The sequence below is a fragment of the Phyllobates terribilis genome, unplaced genomic scaffold, assembly GCF_046119375.1.
Source record: "Phyllobates terribilis strain yellow unplaced genomic scaffold, ASM4611937v1 Scaffold_10__3_contigs__length_209671492, whole genome shotgun sequence".
Lineage (NCBI taxonomy): Eukaryota > Metazoa > Chordata > Amphibia > Anura > Dendrobatidae > Phyllobates > Phyllobates terribilis.
In genome coordinates, this window is record NW_027362770.1 from 67,297,905 (window position 1) to 67,316,763 (window position 18,859).

The window sequence follows — 18,859 nt, forward strand, 5'->3', positions numbered from 1 at the left end:
GAGAAATTTCATATTCCCCGTCCTCCACCACCGGAGGAACAGAGGCAGAGGCGTCACCATCCGACACAACAGCTTTTTTTAACAGAGAGACATGAAAGACCGGATTAATTCTCCAGGAGGTAGGAACCTCCAACCTAACAGCAGATTGGTTGACAACCTGAAGCACCTTAAAGGGCCCTACAAACTTGGGACCCAATTTCTTAGAAGGAATCCTCAACCGCAGATTCCTAGAGGACAACCAAACCATGTCACCAACAGCGAACAAAACCTCCTGTCGTTTCCTATCAAAGTAGTCTTTAGATTTTCTGTTGGCCTCCTGAAGATTACCACGCACATCCGTCCAAACTCTTTCCAAATCACCGGAAAAATTCTCCTCCTCAGGCACGGCAGATCCCAACTTGGAGAACGACCCAAACGACGGATGTCTCCCAGAACAACAAAAAAAAGGCGAACAACCAGCAGAAGAAGATGTATGATTGTTCAGAGCAAATTCGGCAAGTGGCAGAAACTCAGACCACCCCTCTTGATTGTCTGCCACAAAACAACGCAAGAACTGCTCAACATCCTGGTTTTTCCTTTCTGTCTGGCCATTAGATTCAGGATGATATCCGGACGAAAACGACAAATGAATTCCCAACCTGTCACAAAAGGCACGCCAAAAACGAGCCACGAACTGAGGACCCCTATCAGAAACAATGTCAGTAGGAACGCCATGAAGTCTGACAATTTCCTTGACAAAGGCCTTAGCGAGAGTTTTAGCGCAGGGCAGTTTGACGAAGGGAACCAAGTGACACATCTTGCTAAAACGGTCCACGACCACCCAGATGACAGTAAAACCCTCAGAGGAGGGAAGGTCAGTTATAAAGTCCATAGCCAAATGTGTCCAAGGAGCACTGGGGACCTCCAAAGGACAAAGCAACCCCGCAGCAGGAGTATGTGAGGACTTAGATCTAGCACATATAGTACATTGGCGCACCCACTTAATGACTTCCTTCTGCCATCCAGGCCACCAAAAACTGCGACCCACCAGTCTCTTGGTCTCAGAGATTCCGGGATGACCTGCCAACCGAGATTCGTGACACTCAACAAACAAATCTCTCCTAAAGGTCCCAGGCACAAACAACCTCCCATGAGGAGTGTTAGATGGGGCATTCTCCTGAGCTTTAAGAATCTCATCTTCCAAAACGGAGTCTAAAGCAGCTATCACAACACCTTCTTGTAAAATGTTTTCCTCTTTCTCAGCACCGACTATGGGAGAAAAACTGCGAGACAAGGCATCCGCCTTAACATTCTTAGTACCAGGGATGTAAGTAACGGAGAAATTAAACCGCGAGAAAAACAGTGCCCACCTAGCCTGACGGGCATTCAGGCGCTTGGCAGCATCAAGATATATCAGATTTTTATGATCCGTAAGAACCTGAACGGGAAATTCCGCACCTTCCAAGAAGTGGCGCCAGTGTTCAAATGCGAGTTTAATAGCCAATAATTCCCGATTACCAATATCGTAATTCAGTTCAGTCTCCGAAAATTTTTTTGAAAAAAAGGCACAGGGATGTAATCCATCCCCGTTATCCTGAGACAATACTGCGCCAACCCCCACAGAGGAAGCATCAACCTCAACCAAAAACGGCCTAGTAACATCAGGCTGCATAAGGATGGGAGCAGAGGTGAACCTCTCCTTGAGATACACAAAAGCTTCAATGGCCTCAGAAGACCACTGAACCGCATCAGCACCTTTCCTGGTGAGATCAGTCAGAGGTTTGACAATACTAGAAAAAATTTTTATGAATTTTCTGTAGTAATTGGCGAAACCCAAAAACCTCTGTATCGATTTCAAACCAATAGGCCTAGGCCATTCCTGCACAGCCTGAACCTTAACCGGATCCATCTCAAAACCTTTGCTGGAGATAATGTAGCCCAAAAAACTAATTCTCTGTACAGCGAACTCACATTTCTCCAGCTTAGCAAAAAGCGAATTGTCCATTAATAACTGTAATACCTCACGCACGCTCCGCCAATGAGACTCCAGATCTGGCGAATAAATCAAAATGTCATCCAAATACACAACCACATTTCTACCGATCAAAGGTCTAAGGATGTCATTAATCAGATTCTGAAAAAATGCAGGAGCATTAGTAAGACCAAAAGGCATAACCAGATTCTCAAAATGACCCACAGGAGTGTTAAAAGCAGTCTTCCATTCGTCACCCTCCTTCATGCGCAACAGATTGTATGCCCCCTTAAGGTCAATTTTAGAGAACCACTTGGCCCCCAATAACTGGTTAAACAGATCAGGAATCAATGGCAGTGGGTAAGGATTGCGTACCGTAATTTTGTTAATCTCACGAAAATCCAGACAAGGACGTAAACCGCCGTCCTTTTTTTTTACAAAAAAAAATCCAACCGCCACAGGAGACTTAGAGGGCCTAATGTGACCGGCGGCCAAACTTGTCTGTATGTATTCCTCCAAAGCCTTCCTCTCAGGAATGGTAAGGTTAAATAAACGACTTTTAGGAAGAGTCGCTCCAGGGACAAATTCAATAGAACAATCATAGTCTCTATGGGGAGGCAAAACCTGCGATTCCTTCTCAGAAAAAACTCTCCAAAAATCCTGAATAGGAACAGGCAAATCTCCCCTATCCAAAGCTGCAATACGCCCGTTACAACACTTGTCATAACATTTATGGCTCCAGGATTTAATTTCACTGGTAGACCAATCCAGTACAGGATTGTGAAATTTTAACCAGGGCAATCCCAATATTACTGGAGAAGGCAAGTTATTCAACACTACCAAATCCAATTTCTCATGGTGAACACCATTAATAGTGAGAGGAAATTCACTGACCTTGAGAGTAATATTCTTCAAAGGGGAGCCATCCACAGAAACCACAGCAATGGGGGATGATAAAGGTTCAGGTTTTAAATTGAGTTTTTCCACGAATCCCCCATCAATTACATTCAGTGTAGACCCGCAATCAACAAACACCCGAAATTCCATTAATTTTTCCTGAGCAATCGTGGAAGCAGCTAAAAATATACCCTTGGAATTTAAACAGGCAATACGGGCGTGACTGACCATTTTTTTTTTCTTTCTTCATACGAAGCTCACAGCCTTTAATCAAATGACCAGATTTTCCGCAATAGAAACACAAGCCTTCTGAAAAACGACGGTCTTTTTCTTGAGAGCGAGGTGCCACCGATCCAATCTCCATCGGTTCACCACTGTTAGTACACACATTATCATAACCAGAAACTGACATAGCAGAGGATTTGCTCTCATTAACCCTAGCACGCAGTCTTCTATCCACCCGTATAGCTAATTGCATAGCCTGTTGCAAATCCTCAGGTGTAGGATAAGCAATTAGCAGGTCTTTAACCCTTTCACTGAGCCCAGCAAGAAATAGACTTTTCAGAGCAGAATCGTTCCACCCTGTTTGAGTGGACCAACGACGAAAATGAGTACAATATTTTTCGACATTACCTGATCCTTGTTTTAAACGTCTCAACTCAGTCTCAGCTGATGCCACACGGTCAGGATCATCATATAATAGTCCTAAAGCAGAAAAAAAACTATCCACTGATCTGAAGCATGAATCACTAGGTTGCAAAGAAAAGGCCCACTCCTGAGGCTCTTTGCGCAAAAGTGACATTATGAACCCTACGCGCTGGGATTCATCCCCAGAGGACTTGGGTCTCAAACGAAAATACAATAAGCAAGCATTTTTAAATGAAAAAAATTCTCGATGTTCACCAAAAAATAAATCCGGCAAACATACCTTAGGCTCCAAGAAATATGCTCCAGGACAGTTACTCACGTGCTGACGGAGCTCGGCCACTTCCAGAGAGAGTCCCTGCAGGTGTTTAGCCAAATCCTGAACCGACACCATGATGGAACAAAAAAAAAAAAAAAAAAATCTTTCCTTAGAGAATTTGCAGGCTGGACTTACTGTTATGTTCTGCTACCAAAGCTAAGGAAAGAGAGGAGATCTGTCCCTACTATAAGACTCAGCTGAATCCCTACGATGTAACAGGGAACCTGATCCTGCGATCAGACCTGCTAAAGTCCTAATCTAGTCTGTACGGAGACCTATAGATGTGAGGAGGGAATCCCTACAAGTACTAAGGACTGGGAGGAATATGGGACACCTCCTAATAGAAATAGTAGCAGACAGACGAACAAACAAAATAGATAGAACATAGAGGTCCGTAGACCAAGCAAACTAACAGAGTTAGATACAGAGCACAGGCTAGCTAGAAAGTAGATATACAATGAAGTCCAGCAAAGCCAGAAGGGCGGAGCAGGATTAAATAGGCCAACAAGGTCATGTGACCAGCAAAGGAAAAAAAACCTAACAGCAAGGTTCTAACAACGAGCAGTGTCGAGCATGCTCGCTCAACACTAATGTCTACCTTACAAACAGTCAATAGTATGAATGGTCTCCTAGGTTTATGACTCAAGCCTTGTAGAAGGTAATGTTATTGTACAATGTTAGCGGCTGAGACTTCACAGCACAAGTCAAGACAACTGCGGGAAAACTCCTGACTTCTAATACTTTTTATTTAACTGGAAGTACATTTTTACACTTAAAAAAAAACAACAACAACGTGAAATTCCGCCATTGTTTTGTTGCAATTCTTTGAATGCTCATTATGCTGTAGAAATGGTCATGAATGGTTTCTGGAGGAGGGAGACCATCTCTCTCATAACAAGGAGCAAATGTGCTCTTGAACCATAATGGAATTGTTGATTTAATGTGTGTGGGCCTTACAGAACCGCCAAAACAGATTTCCTGTATATCTGTTCTACTGTTCTAATATGTGACCTACAAATGGATACTTTATTGACGATTACGGATCAAATGTGATCCCTTTGTGAGTTTATGTATTATAGCCCAATATTGGAATTTAATATGGTATTTATCATGAATAACTAACCAGTTTCTCTATGGCACTGGTCCCAAACCTTTCTGAACTTGAGAGTCACATTCAGCTATGAAAGAGGTTCACTAATCATATCCAGGACCCCCTGAATAGTGACATCAGGCTTTCACCACCCCACCCCCAGTACTGATACCCTGAACCTCATTATCGGTATAATGATGACCAAAGCTTTTCCCACAAAAATCACTCCGAGACAGTATACTTACACCCAGGGTTTCCCACAGTATTCTAGCATGAAACAGTACCACCACACTGTCACATTCAGCTTCAAGCTACCCCTCTGACAGTTACTATCAACAACTTACCTATTTATTTCTAAACCCCAAGGAAATTAGACGCACATCCAGATCTGCTCTTCTGTGTGGGGCTACTCACAAAGTCACCACCTGGAGACCTTATCTTCATAGCGATTTGCTGACGTGGTGCTAGTGCACCAAGCTGTCAGACAACCCCGAGGCACACATCACAGGCCCGCAAGCCACAAGTTGGGACCACTGCTCTATGGTATTGGTATCCTTGTATGGTTTGTCCAGACAATAACCTCTCATTTCTTTTGGAACTACCGTAGTTATAGGGGATGTCCTTTAATTACTTGACATATGTATATTCCTGAGTATACGGATATATCATTTATTAAACTAACACACAAATAAGATATCAAAAGGCAAAAAGTTAACACAAGACCAAAACCACTGAATTTGCATAATGAGGGGATGAGTTGCACTTTTCTGCATTGGTATATCATCATTTTTGTTAAGGCTACAACTGTATAATCAACTATGCAAATTGTCTCTTCAGACAGGAAGAGGACTAGAAATCTAGTGCCACTTATTGGAAGTAGCAATCCTAAAAGTCAATATCAACCATTTAACGAGCCTTAGGCTATGTTCCCACGATGCAGAAATGCTGCATATTTTTTCCGCTTCTCCCTGGCAGGAAAAACACATGCGGTTTTTACATGCTTTTTTCCCGCCAGGTAGAAGCGTTTGTCAAGCGTCTTTGCATGCATTTCTGGGTGCGAGTTAGCAAGCGCTTTTCAAGCGATTTTAGCATCACTTGGAAAAGTGCTTGACAACTTGTTCACACTATATAAATCCATGCAACCGGCATGGGTTTATAGTAGTGTGACCAATTTAGTTTAAAAAAAAAAGAATAAGAATGGTAAAAAAAAAAAAAAAAAAAAAAGATTATACTTACCTTCCCATGTCCTCCCGGTGTTTTCTCTGCCGCGTCCGGTGTCTTGGACGGCTCGCAGTGGTGTGAAGGACCTGCGGTGACGTCATTGAGTCATCTGACAGGTCACATGACTCAATGACGTCATGGCAGGTCCTTCACAACACCGCAAACCAGACGGAGGGGAGAAAACACCGGGAGGACATCGGAAGGTAAGTATAATCTTTATTTTTTATTCTAAATTCTTTTTTTTTACAGTTTCTATGTACCCAGGTCTGGATGATAGTCCCCTCTTCTCCAGACCTGGGTACCATCCGCACATTGAACCGTGTGATATCCGCATGAGCAGATGCAGTGATGCGGATGTCACGTGGTCCAATGCAAGTCAATGGCGGCGATTATGCTGTGTGTCCGCAAAACTAATGGACATGCTGCGTATTTTTCCGCAATGATAATCCGCAGCAGAAATTTCCGCAGCATGTGCACAGCACATGCGGATTATCATTGGGGACCATGGGGCACGTATTACCAAGCATTTTTTAAGCGTTTTCGCTGCGGAAATTCTGCGGCAAAAACGCTTGAAAAACGCATAGTGGACACGCAGCCTTATGATATGACTTAGTATAAAGGCCAAACCAGGAATCTCAATTTGCAGACACTGTCTTTTGGGGTATTGCACCTCGTTAGTGCAAAGTGTGAGATCTGGTTTGGCTGGGTGAGAGGCGTCTGACCGGTATCCAAGGGGTAACGTTTTTCCTTGCGGAGAGTGACTTGTCAAGCCTGATATACCAAGGTGAGGAGACTTTTAAGCCTTGCATGCTCCTCCGAGAAATTAAATATACAAATTGTCTCTTCAGAGAGGAAGAGGACTAGAACTCTAGTGCCACCTATTGGAAGTAGCAATCCTACAAGTCAATATCGACCCTGTAACTGTATTATCAGTTACATGTATACTGTCCCATACTTCATCACATGTAAGTTTTCCCTTCATTCTTTTGTAAATAGGAATCTATAGTAGCAATGATTCTTTTTACCTTTACTTCTAACATCCAGATTGAATGCAGGATTAACTGTTCTTGCAAATAGTTTATCATCACTGTAGTCACCACATCCTAGTGTATATTACTTATCTTATCACAGTCTATACAATGTCTCCAAAATAGTTGATATTATTATATTAATATATGATTTGCTGCACTCCATATAGCGACACAGAATAATTTGCCAACATTTCTTCATGCTGCCTAGTTTTATGATGCATCTACCTTTGGGGACATGTGCAATCTTCTTTATAATGACAAGTGTAACTGTTATGTTTTGAGTAGTCTTGGGTAGAAAGGGATGGGAGAGAAAAGAGAGAAAAGAGAGCACTACCTGAGTGTAGTAAGTATGATAAAAATAGATGTTTAAATATGATTTATATATGCTCACCTGAGCAAGTTGTGCAGGATAGGCACAACTCTAGTTCAAAACCTTAAGGAGATAGGGTTCTCGATCCACGGTTTGCAGCTCGACTGGGGGTGGTGTGCTTGTCCTAGCCCAATAGCCTCCACGTGAACATGTTTCTGCTCCTAGAGCCTTCATCAGCTTATAAACCTGATGAGGGCTCTAGGAGCAGAAATGCGTTGTGTGTGAACAATTTATTTATATATTTATAATGCAACATAGCAATCATTCTTATGATCGCAGAGTTTTAATAAATCTTGTGGCCATTCCATTCCACGGACCACAAAAAACTCAGAGGTCTCCTCGCCTCACTGGGGACCTCACTATCCAACGGGAGCGCCTCCGGGATAAATATTTCTAATCCAACTTTTATATTTACAATCGTATGTCCTCATCTTGTATGAACAGTTTGTTATTTATCTGCTGTTACATGTCCAGTATTGAGACAATGGAAATATGAGTGTATACTGAATAATATGGGCACTTGATCATACTTACATTGTTTTATGGGCATGCAGATGTAAATATTTCTATTGCTGCATATGTACTGATAGAGCTAGCATTCTTCTACACCATTTCTAACCAGTAACACAACAACTTTTATCTACATGTCTATCAGATTTTGTTGCTTTATACACTGCTCAAAAAAATAAAGGGAACACTCAAATAACACATCCTAGATCTGAATGAATGAAATATTCTCATTGAATACTTTGTTCTGTACAAAGTTGAATGTGATGACAACAAAATCACACAAAAATCATCAATGGAAATCAAATTTATTAACCAATGGAGGCCTGGATTTGGAGTCACCCCCAAAATTAAAGTGGAAAAACACACTACAGGCTGATCCAATTTTGATGTAATGTCCTTAAAACAAGTCAAAATGAGGCTCAGTATTGTATGTGGCCTCCACGTGCCAGTATGACCTCCCTACAATGCCTGGGCATGCTCCTGATGATGTTGCGGATGGTCTCCTGTGGGATCTCCTCCCAGACCTGGACTAAAGCATCTGCCAACTCCTGGACAGTTTGTGGTGCAACGCGACGTTGGTGGATGGAGCGAGACATGATGTCCCAGATGTGCTCAATCGGATTGAGGTCTGGGGAACGGGAGGGCCAGTCCATAAGCTTCAATGCCTTCATCTTGCAGGAACTGCTGACACACTCCATCCACATGAGGTCTGGCATTGTCCTGCATTAGGAGGAACCCAGGGCCAACCGCACCAGCATATGGTCTCACAAGACGTCTGAGGATTTCATCTCGGTACCTAATGTCAGTCAGGCTACCTCTGGCGAGCACATGGAGGGCTGTGCGGCCCTCCAAAGAAATGCCACCCCACACCATTACTGACCCACTGCTAAACCGGTCATGCTGAAAGATGTTGCAGGCAGCAGATCGCTCTCCACGGCGTCTCCAGACTCTGTCACGTCTGTCACATGTGCTCAGTGTGAACCTGCTTTCATCTGTGAAGAGCACAGGGTGCCAGTGGCAACTTTGCCAATCCTGGTGTTCTGTGGCAAATGCCAAGCGTCCTGCACGGTGTTGGGCTGTGAACACAACCCCCATCTGTGGACGTCGGGCCCTCATACCACCCTCATGGAGTCGGTTTCTAACTGTTTTTGCAGACACATGCACATTTGTGTCCTGCTGGAGGTCATTTTGCAGGGCTCTGGCAGTGCTCCTCCTGTTCCTCCTTGCACAAAGGAGGAGGTAACGGTCCTGCTGCTGGGTTGTTGCCCTCCTATGGCTCCCTCCACATCTCCTGGTATCTGCTCCATGCTCTGGACACTGTGCTGACACACACAGCTACCCTTCTTGCCACAGCTCGCATTGATGTGCCATCCTGGATGAACTGAACTACCTGAGCAACTTCTGTGGGTTGTACTGTAGACACTGCCTCATGCTACTGTACCTCTGGGGGTGAGAGCAATGGCAAAATGAATAAGTGCCCAAAACAGCCAAAAAGGATGAGAACAGAGAAATGGTCTGTGGTCACCACCTGCAGAACCACTCCTTTATAGGGGGTATCTTGCTAATTGCCTATCATTTCTACCAGTTGTCTGTTCCATTTGCACAACAGCAGGAAAAATTGATTCACAATCAGTGTTGCTTCATAAGTGGACAGTTTGATTTCACAGAAGTGTTATTAACTTGGAGTTACATTGTGTTGTTTAAGTGTTCCCTTTATTTTTTTGAGCAGTATATATATATATGTATATATATACACACAAGTAAGGCACGTATATTCATGATATATTGCTGTGTGACTATTCTTTTGGTTGTGGAATCTTATGTGCAATCATTTGCTTTACACAATACTGTAGTTGCTGTATGTCAATTGACTAGTCTTTTATGAATGAGACTGGAATGTCACATATGTTGTAATATCTGACTGTGATCTGTCATGACATGATCTGTGACTTACTATTTATTGCTGCAAATGTTATAGTTTAAAAATCAAGATGGAACATGTCACAATGCATGCTGTCATCTATGGAAATTCATTAGCGACACATAAGTGATACAATTGAATTTAAACGGCTCATGTTGTCGCCTATGCAGTGCGCAGGTGCTATATCTGTCTTGTTTTTTGTACTGCTTGTCTCATTAGTCAGGGATCCTGGGCTTTCAAATGTGAATATAAAATATAACTTTTATTTCTATAAGAAGGTTATATCTGCATTTTGCTTATGTCAATCATGTACTATTATGGCACCTTCTTCTGACACTAACAGCGCAGACCAATAAAGAAATGCAGTAAGAAAAATGTCTGGAGTCCCCTAAGCGAATTATTCAGCTAATGATTTACTCTTTGCAATACTCCAACCTGTCTGATATTCACGCAGGGAGGCAGAAAGATGGGGATATATTATATGGAGCAGGGATATTACTCTTGCAGGTAAGGATGTCTCCCTTGGACCACAACAGTCATCTAAATTAGTACCCTGTTAATCGTAATAAAAGATATGTCAACTGAGTTGCTCCAATAGGAAAAGTCTCTTATGTTTGTAAATAGGCACAGTATAGAAGATTAATGCATGTGTAGCGTCGGCGTCCCTGCCTCCTGCTAGGCAGGGACGGCGTTCCACTCACCTCTCCGCTCCGTGCCCGGCGTCTTCCTCCCGCTCTGCTGGCAGCGCGCGCTGCTTCCCGGCCACTGTGCTTAGGGCGCGCGCTCCCCCTCTCTTAAAGGGGCCGCACGCGCCGTCCTAAGGAGTCCCCGGCCGATGGCCGGAGGACCTCACCATATATAAGGCACCTCCTCCAAAATGGAGGTGCCCGAGCAATGTTGTTGCAAAGCCTTTCAACTCTGCTTCAGCCCTCAGGTCCCGTTACCAGTTACCTGCCAGTCACCTGCCAGATTCCTGCTTGATACCTGCCTGATACTTCTCTATCTGCTTTCATTCCTGCGGTCCGACAGTCTGCCTACCAGCCCTGCCAGTCTGTCTATGGATCAGTCTGCCCGTTCACCTGGGAGCGCTCACCTGCTACCTGCCTGCTAGCCTACCTGGAGGCTCTGCCGTCACGTGCCGTGACCACTTGCCTGTCCAGAGACTCTTGCCCGCTCACCTGGGAGCGCTCACCTGCTACCTGTCTGCTAGCCTACCTGGAGTTCCGCCGTCACGTGCAGTGACCACCTGCCTGTCCAGAGACTCTTGCCCGCTCACCTGGGAGCGCTTATCTGCTACCTGCCTGCTAGCCTACCTGGAGGCTCCGCTGTCACGTGCTGTGACCACCTGCCTGTCCAGAGACTCTCGCCCGCTCACCTGGGAGCGCTCATCTGCTACCTGCCTGCTAGCCTACCTGGAGGCTCTGCCGTCACGTGTCGTGACCACCTGCCTGTCTAGAGACTCTTTCCCTGCTGTCACTTGCCGTGACCACCTGCCTGTCTAGAAACTCATACCCTGCTGTCACTTGCCGTGACCACCCGCCTGTCAAGAGACTGTCTCCGTCACTTGCCGTGACCTCCTGCCCTTCTACCCAGAGACTGTCCCTGTCACTTGCCGTGACTACCTGCCTGCCTTCCCTGGGAGCCACCCGCTTCCTTACAAGGACTGCCCCCTTTGTATAGTAGCCGAGAGGTTCCACCTCACAGACCCGTTACAGTTTGCTCGGGCCATGGAACCCGGTGGCACCCAAGCTCCCTCGCTCTCGGACCTATGCCATGAACTTTCCCGTCAGAGGTCTCAAGAGGACTCCATCCTAGGTCACCTGCGTAATGTTAACTCTCGCCTGGACACATTGGCTACCTCATCGGGAGCGGCCTCCACTCGCACACTTACTACCCCGGCACCGCCGCTGCCCATCAATACCATGGCATCTCTTTCCGGTCCCCGCCTCTCCGCCCCGCCTCGCTTTGGCGGAGATCCCTGCCAGGCATGGGGCTTCATTAACCTGTGCACTCTGCACTTCAAACTGTTGGCACACCAGTTTTCCACCGACCGAGCCAAAGTAGCCTTCATCATGTCCCATCTCACGGGGGAGGCACTGGCTTGGCTAAATCCTCTATGGGAGAGGAGACCCCCTGATGTCCAACCTGCCAGCCTTTCTCACGGCTTTCCGGAAAGTCTTCGACGAACCAGGATGGAAGACCTCATCCGCATCATCTCTGCTACGCCTCCGTCAAGGAAGTCTCACCGTGGGCCTATATGCCATACGGTTCCGTACCCTTGCTTCGGAGCTGGCCTGGGATAATGACGCCCTGGTGTCTGTCTTTTGGGAGGGTCTGTCCGGCCGTATTAAAGATGAACTCGCCGGTCGGGACATTCCTACCACTCTCGACGACTTAATAACACTTGCCACCCGGATTGACATCCGGTTCCAGGAGTGCGCCAAAGAGGTCACCCATGAGAGGAGGTTTCCACGTCTAGCCCCTACCTTCCAGAAACCCGTCATTTCTCCCGTTACTCCCCAGGCGCACTCACCAGAGCCTATGCAGGTCGACCAGACCAAGATGGTCAAAACCGGTCAAGAGTTACGCCGTGCCGAGGGGAGCTGCTTCTACTGTGGCAGTAAGGAGCACCGGATCCGTTCCTGCCCGGAGAGGTCGGGAAACGCCTGTGTCTAGGATCGCTCAGAGAGGTCGTCCTAGACAAGAGTAAACCCCCTCGTTCTCTGTTGCTGTCGGTATCTATCATCTGCGGGGAGAACCGTTATTTTGAACTAGCTCAACTTTACTCTGGAGCTGCCGGAAATCACATTTCTCAGTCCCTGGTAGAGAAATACCGCATTCCCACCAAACCTCTAGCTGTACCCTTATCTGTCGCCACCGTGGATGGGGGCCTCTTACCACATCCCATCCAACTCATCACTGAATCCATAACTCTGCAGGTGGGAATGCTGCACTCTGAGAGCATCTTCTTTCATGTTCTGCCTGGACTCTCTCAGGCCCTCTTGCTAGGCCTACCTTGGCTTCAGAAACATGCACCCGTGGTTGATTGGCAGACCGGAGAAGTCCTTCGCTGGGGACAGGACTGCCATAAGACTTGTTTAGTTCCCGTCCATCCTGTCCGTCCTTCTCCTACCCCAGCCAATCTACCTGGTCTTCGGGTTCCCTTCTGATCTTATGCGGACGTCTTTAATAAAAAGGAGGAAGAGACATTACCCCCTCATAGACCATACGACTGCCCAATCGACCTGACACCCGGCGCTACTCCTCCCCGTGGGCGTATTTACCCTTTGTCCGCTGCTGAGACCCGGTCCATGTCTGAATATATTGAGGAGAATCTGGCCCGGGGATTTATCCGGAAATCTACCTCCCCGGCGGGAGCAGGCTTCTTCTTCGTTAAAAAGAAGGATGGCTCACTCCGTCCCTGTATAGACTATAGAGGCCTTAACCAGATCACGGTGAAAAATAAATACTCCCTTCCGCTCATTCCTGAATTATTTGACCGTCTGAGGGGGGCTAGAATCTTCACCAAGCTGGACCTCCGTGGGGCGTATAACCTGGTCCGTATCCGTCAGGGGGATGAATGGAAGACGGCATTCAACACCCGGGACGGCCACTATGAATACCTTGTAATGCCCTTCGGTCTCTGTAACGCTCCCGCCGTCTTTCAAGAGTTGGTCAATGACATCTTCCGGGACCTTCTCTACTCCTGCGTAGTGGTGTACCTGGACGACATCTTGGTCTTCTCTCCGGATCTTCTCACTCACCGGAGGGATGTTCGTCAGGTCCTGCTCAGGCTCAGGCAGAACCACCTCTACGCTAAATATGAGAAGTGCCTCTTTGAGCAGACCTCGCTTCCGTTTTTGGGCTACATAATCTCTCAGACCGGCCTACGAATGGATCCTGAGAAACTGTCTGCCATCCAGAAGTGGCCCCGACCAGATGGGGTTGAAGGCTATTCAGCGGTTCTTGGGCTTCGCCAACTACTACCGCCTCTTCATACCGCACTTCCCTTCGCGGACTGCCCCAATCTCTGCGCTCACCCATAAGGGCGCTAATCCCAGAGAATGGCTGCCCGAAGCAGAGGAAGCCTTTCTTTCCTTAAAACAGGCTTTCTCTTCCAACCCGGTGCTGCATCGTCCGGACGGCAACAAACAATTCTTCCTGGAAGTTGACGCCTCCTCCTCTGGAGCCGGAGCGGTACTTACCCAAAAGTCGCCTTCCGGAAGAATGGTAACTTGCGGCTTCTTCTCCAAACTCTTCTCCCGTTCTGAGCGCAATTATTCTATAGGAGACCGAGAGTTATTGGCCATTAAGCTGGCACTGGAGGAGTGGCGTTACCTGCTCGAGGGGGCTCTTCACCCGGTAATAATTTACACGGACCACAAGAACTTGGCTTACCTCCAGAGCGCCCAGAGACTTAACCTGCGCCAAGCCCGGTGGTCCTTGTTTTTTGCCCGCTTTGATTTCGTTCTTCATTTTCGCCCGGCAGACAAAAACATCAAAGCTGACGCCTTGTCCCGATCCTTTCTGGTCTCTGATCTAGAGGAGGAACCTAAGCACATCATTGATCCCGCCAAAGTAATGCAGGTGGCCCCCGTGAATCTAAATCGTCTCCCTTCCGGTAAGACGTTCGTAACAGTACCTGATCGGGAGAGGGTCCTACATTGGGGTCACTCGTCTAAGCTAGCTGGCCATGCCGGTCAGAGAAAGACCCTCCAGCTTATTACCCGGCATTACTGGTGGCCTACCCTGCACAAGGACGTAATAGACTTTGTTTCAGCCTGTGTGTCCTGTGCCCGCAACAAGATTCCGAGACACCTGCCAGCCGGTCGCCTCCTTCCTCTTCCAGTACCTGCTGCCCCGTGGCAGCATATAGCTATGGACTTTATAACGGATCTCCCTGTCTCTGCCGGTTGTACGGTCATTTGGGTGGTCGCTGACCACTTTTCCAAGATGGCCCACTTCATTCCCCTGCCGGGTCTCCCATCTAGCTAGCTCGGGTGCAAAGACTTTATCCGCCACATCTTCCGTCTCCATGGCCTGCCCCTCCACATCGTGTCGGATCGTGGGGTTCAGTTCACCTCACGCATCTGGAGAGCCACATGTAAGCTGCTAGACGTCACCCTGGACTTCTCCTCCGCTTACCACCCACAGTCCAATGGTCAAGTGGAGCGGATCAATCAAATCCTGACCAGTTACCTCCGGCACTTCGTTAATGCCCACCATTCAGGCTGGGTGGATCTCCTACCATGGACCGAATTCTCTTACAATAATCACGAGAGCGAATCTTCCTCCAAATCCCCGTTTTTTGTAGTCTTCGGTCAGCATCCTCGGATCCCGTTTCCCGTCTCCACCTCGGTGGACAATCCGGCTGCGGAATCTCTCGTTAGCGAATTTTCCTCCATTTGGGAGAGTACCCGATCTGCACTTCTTCGGTCGTCCGAGCGGATGAAAAAACACGCTGACAAAAAAAGCCTAGGATCCTCCACAATTCCATCCTGGAGATAAAGTCTGGCTCTCATCCAAGTATGTCCGGCTCAAGATTCCTTCCTACAAGTTAGGGCCTCGGTTCATCGGCCCACTGGAAGTTATCAAACAAATCAACCCGGTGGCCTATAAATTGAAACTCCCAGCCAACTTGCGGATTCCTAACTCCTTCCATGTATCTCTTCTCAAACCCGTGGTACTTAACTCTTTTTCCAAGTCTACAGGTACGCCTCCTGCTCCGGTTTCCGCTGAGAACGAGTTTGAGGTAGAGAACATTCTGGCCACCAAAAGGGTAAGAGGAAAGACCTTTTTTCTAGTAGATTGGAAGGGGTTTGGTCCTGAGGAGAGAACGTGGGAGCCCCGGGAGAACATCCATGCCCCTCTCATCCTTGGTAAATTTCTATCTGGCCTAAAAAAGGGGGGCCTAAAGGGGGGGGTACTGTAGCGTCGGCGTCCCTGCCTCCTGCTAGGCAGGGACGCTGTTCCCCTCACCTCTCCGCTCCGTGCCCGACGTCTTCCTCCCGCTCTGCTGGCAGCGCGCGCTGCTTCCCGGCCACTGTGCTTAGGCCGCGCGCTCCCCCTCTCTTAAAGGGGCCGCACGCGCCGTCCTAAGGAGTCCCCGGCCAATGGCCGGAGGACCTCACCATATATAAGGCACCTCCTCCAAAATGGAGGTGCCCGAGCAATGTTGTTGCAAAGCCTTTCAACTCTGCTTCAGCCCTCAGGTCCCATTACCAGTTACCTGCCAGATTCCTGCTTGATACCTGCCTGATACTTATCTATCTGCTTTCATTCCTGCGGTCCGACAGTCTGCCTACCAGCCCTGCCAGTCTGTCTATGGATCAGTCTGCCCGCTCACCTGGGAGCGCTCACCTGCTACCTGCCTGCTAGCCTACCTGGAGGCTCTGCCGTCACGTGCCGTGACCACCTGCCTGTCCAGAGACTCTTGCCCGCTCACCTGGGAGCGCTCACCTGCTACCTGTCTGCTAGCCTACCTGGAGGCTCCGCTGTCACGTGCCGTGACCACCTGCCTGTCCAGAGACTCTTGCCCGCTCACCTGGGAGCGCTTATCTGCTACCTGCCTGCTAGCCTACCTGGAGGCTCCGCTGTCACGTGCCGTGACCACCTGCCTGTCCAGAGACTCTTGCCCGCTCACCTGGGAGCGCTCCTCTGCTACCTGCCTGCTAGCCTACCTGGAGGCTCTGCCGTCACGTGTCGTGACCACCTGCCTGTCTAGAGACTCTTTCCCTGCTGTCACTTGCCGTGACCACCCGCCTGTCTAGAGACTCATACCCTGCTGTCACTTGCCGTGACCACCCGCCTGTCAAGAGACTGTCCCCGTCATTTGCGTGACCTCCTGCCCTTCTACCCAGAGACTGTCCCTGTCACTTGCCGTGACTACCTGCCTGCCTTCCCTGGGAGACACCCGCTTCCTTACAAGGACTGCCCCCTTTGTATAGTAGATCAGAGGTTCCACCTCCCAGACCCGTTACAGCATGTACTACAAAGAGTATTTAAGTATGATGGGTATTATATATCAATTGCCTACCAAGCTTCAATTATTCTCCTATAGATGTAATATCAATCACTACAAATGTTTAAAGAGAGCCTGACATCAGGATTTTGTATCCCAAACTAATGTATGTAAAGGTGCTTTAAGGGGAACCTGTCATGTAAAAAACACAATTAACCTGCATATATGGGATTAATCTGCAGATTAATACAGTTCTGAAGCTACCTGGCACCAGCACTGAGACCTCACTGCCAAGAGGAAATCAACAATATTCCTCCTGGCAGCCTCTGGCTTTCAGTCATAGGGGTGGGCCGACGCAGCTTCAGTCACTGCTTAATGTATAGTGAGCGGCGGCTGCAGCCGCGCCCCCAACACTTACTGACAGCCGGTTCAAGAGTACTGGGGGCATGGTTACAGCCGCTGCTTAACTATACACTAAGCAGTGACTGAAGCTGCGTCGGCCCACCCATATGACTTAAAGCCAGAGGCTGCTGGGAGGAATAAAGTTAATAAAGCTAATTTCCTCCCAGCACCCAGGCTCTCGGGGCAGGCACCGTACAGCTTTAGAAAGCTATCAACCTGCAGATTAACTCCATAACTGTAGGCTAATAGCATTTTTTTTACATAACAAGTTCCCTTTAATGCTTACCTTTCTTCCAGAAATAGTTTTGCTGTTTTAGAGAAATCCATAGTTGAAATTGTAAGCTAATGAGCTATAAGTACAGTGGGGTTGGACATAGCACTGGAAGGTCTCCTGCCTCTCCCCCTATTCCCTGCCCGCCTCCTGCCTATGACTACAGGTCAGTCATGTTGCAGTGATCTATTAGGCTATGTGCCCACGATGCAGAAATGAAGCAGAAAATTTCTGCAGCATTTCTGCATCTCCCTGGCAGAAAAAACGCATGCAGATCGTGCATGCAGATCGTGCATGCGTTTTTCCTGCAGAATACATGCGGATTCACATGCGTTTCCGCATGCGGACTGACAAGCGCTTTCCAGGCGATAGCATCACTTGGAAAGTGCTTGACAACTAGGTCACACTGTATAAATCCATGCAAACAGCATGGATTTATACAGTGTGAACCGTAAAAATTAAAACAAATAAAGCTATACTCACCCCCGAGGCCCCGGCGTGTGCTGCAGCGCTGCTTCCTGTCTGGTTCCTGGATGCCGGCATCTCGCGAGACAGAGCGGTGAAGGGCCTGCGGTCACATGACTGTGACGTCACCGCAGGTCCTCAAGCGATGCCGGCATTCAGAGAAAAGCCTTCGGAAAGGTGAGTATAAACTTTATTTGTTATTTTATTCTTTTTTTACAGGTAGAATGGTACCCAGGTCTGGATGAGAGTCTTCTCTCCTCCAGAACTGGGTACCATCCGCACATAGAGACGCATAGAAGCCGCTTGTAAAAATGTACAGTCACGGTTTATATGCGTCTCAATGCAAGTCAATGGCGGGAGTTCCGCTGCGCTTCCGCAAAATTAAATGACATTCTGCGGATTTTTGTACGCAGCATAAACGCTGCAGAAAAATCCGCAGCATGTGCATAGAACTTGCGGAATCCCATTGGGGACCATGGGTTGCGGGTTACCAAGCGTTTTACAAGCGTTTCCGCTGGGGATATTCCGCATCAAAAACGCTTGTAATCCGCAACGTGGGCACACAGCCTTACAAAGGAGGCAGGCCGTGAGCTGAGATAAGTCAGAGGCAGTGAGCTAGACGGGTTATGCCCGCTCACTGCACTTACAACTCATTACAATTACACCTATGAATTTCTCTAAAACAGCAACACTGATTTCTCCAAGAATGGCGAGGATTTACTCAGCATTAAAGCAACTTTACATACATGCCATTAGTATGGGCTATAAAACCCTGATGACAGGTTCTCTTAAACATAAAATACAC

The 18,859-nt window shown here is 47.6% G+C and overlaps 1 protein-coding gene across 3 annotated transcripts in view; it reads right to left on the minus strand.

The window, feature by feature from the left end:
• Positions 1-18,859, minus strand: part of LOC141164392 (A disintegrin and metalloproteinase with thrombospondin motifs 2-like) — an 837,082-nt gene that overhangs the window by 63,796 nt on the left and 754,427 nt on the right. The gene's annotated exons all lie outside the window — the stretch shown is intronic.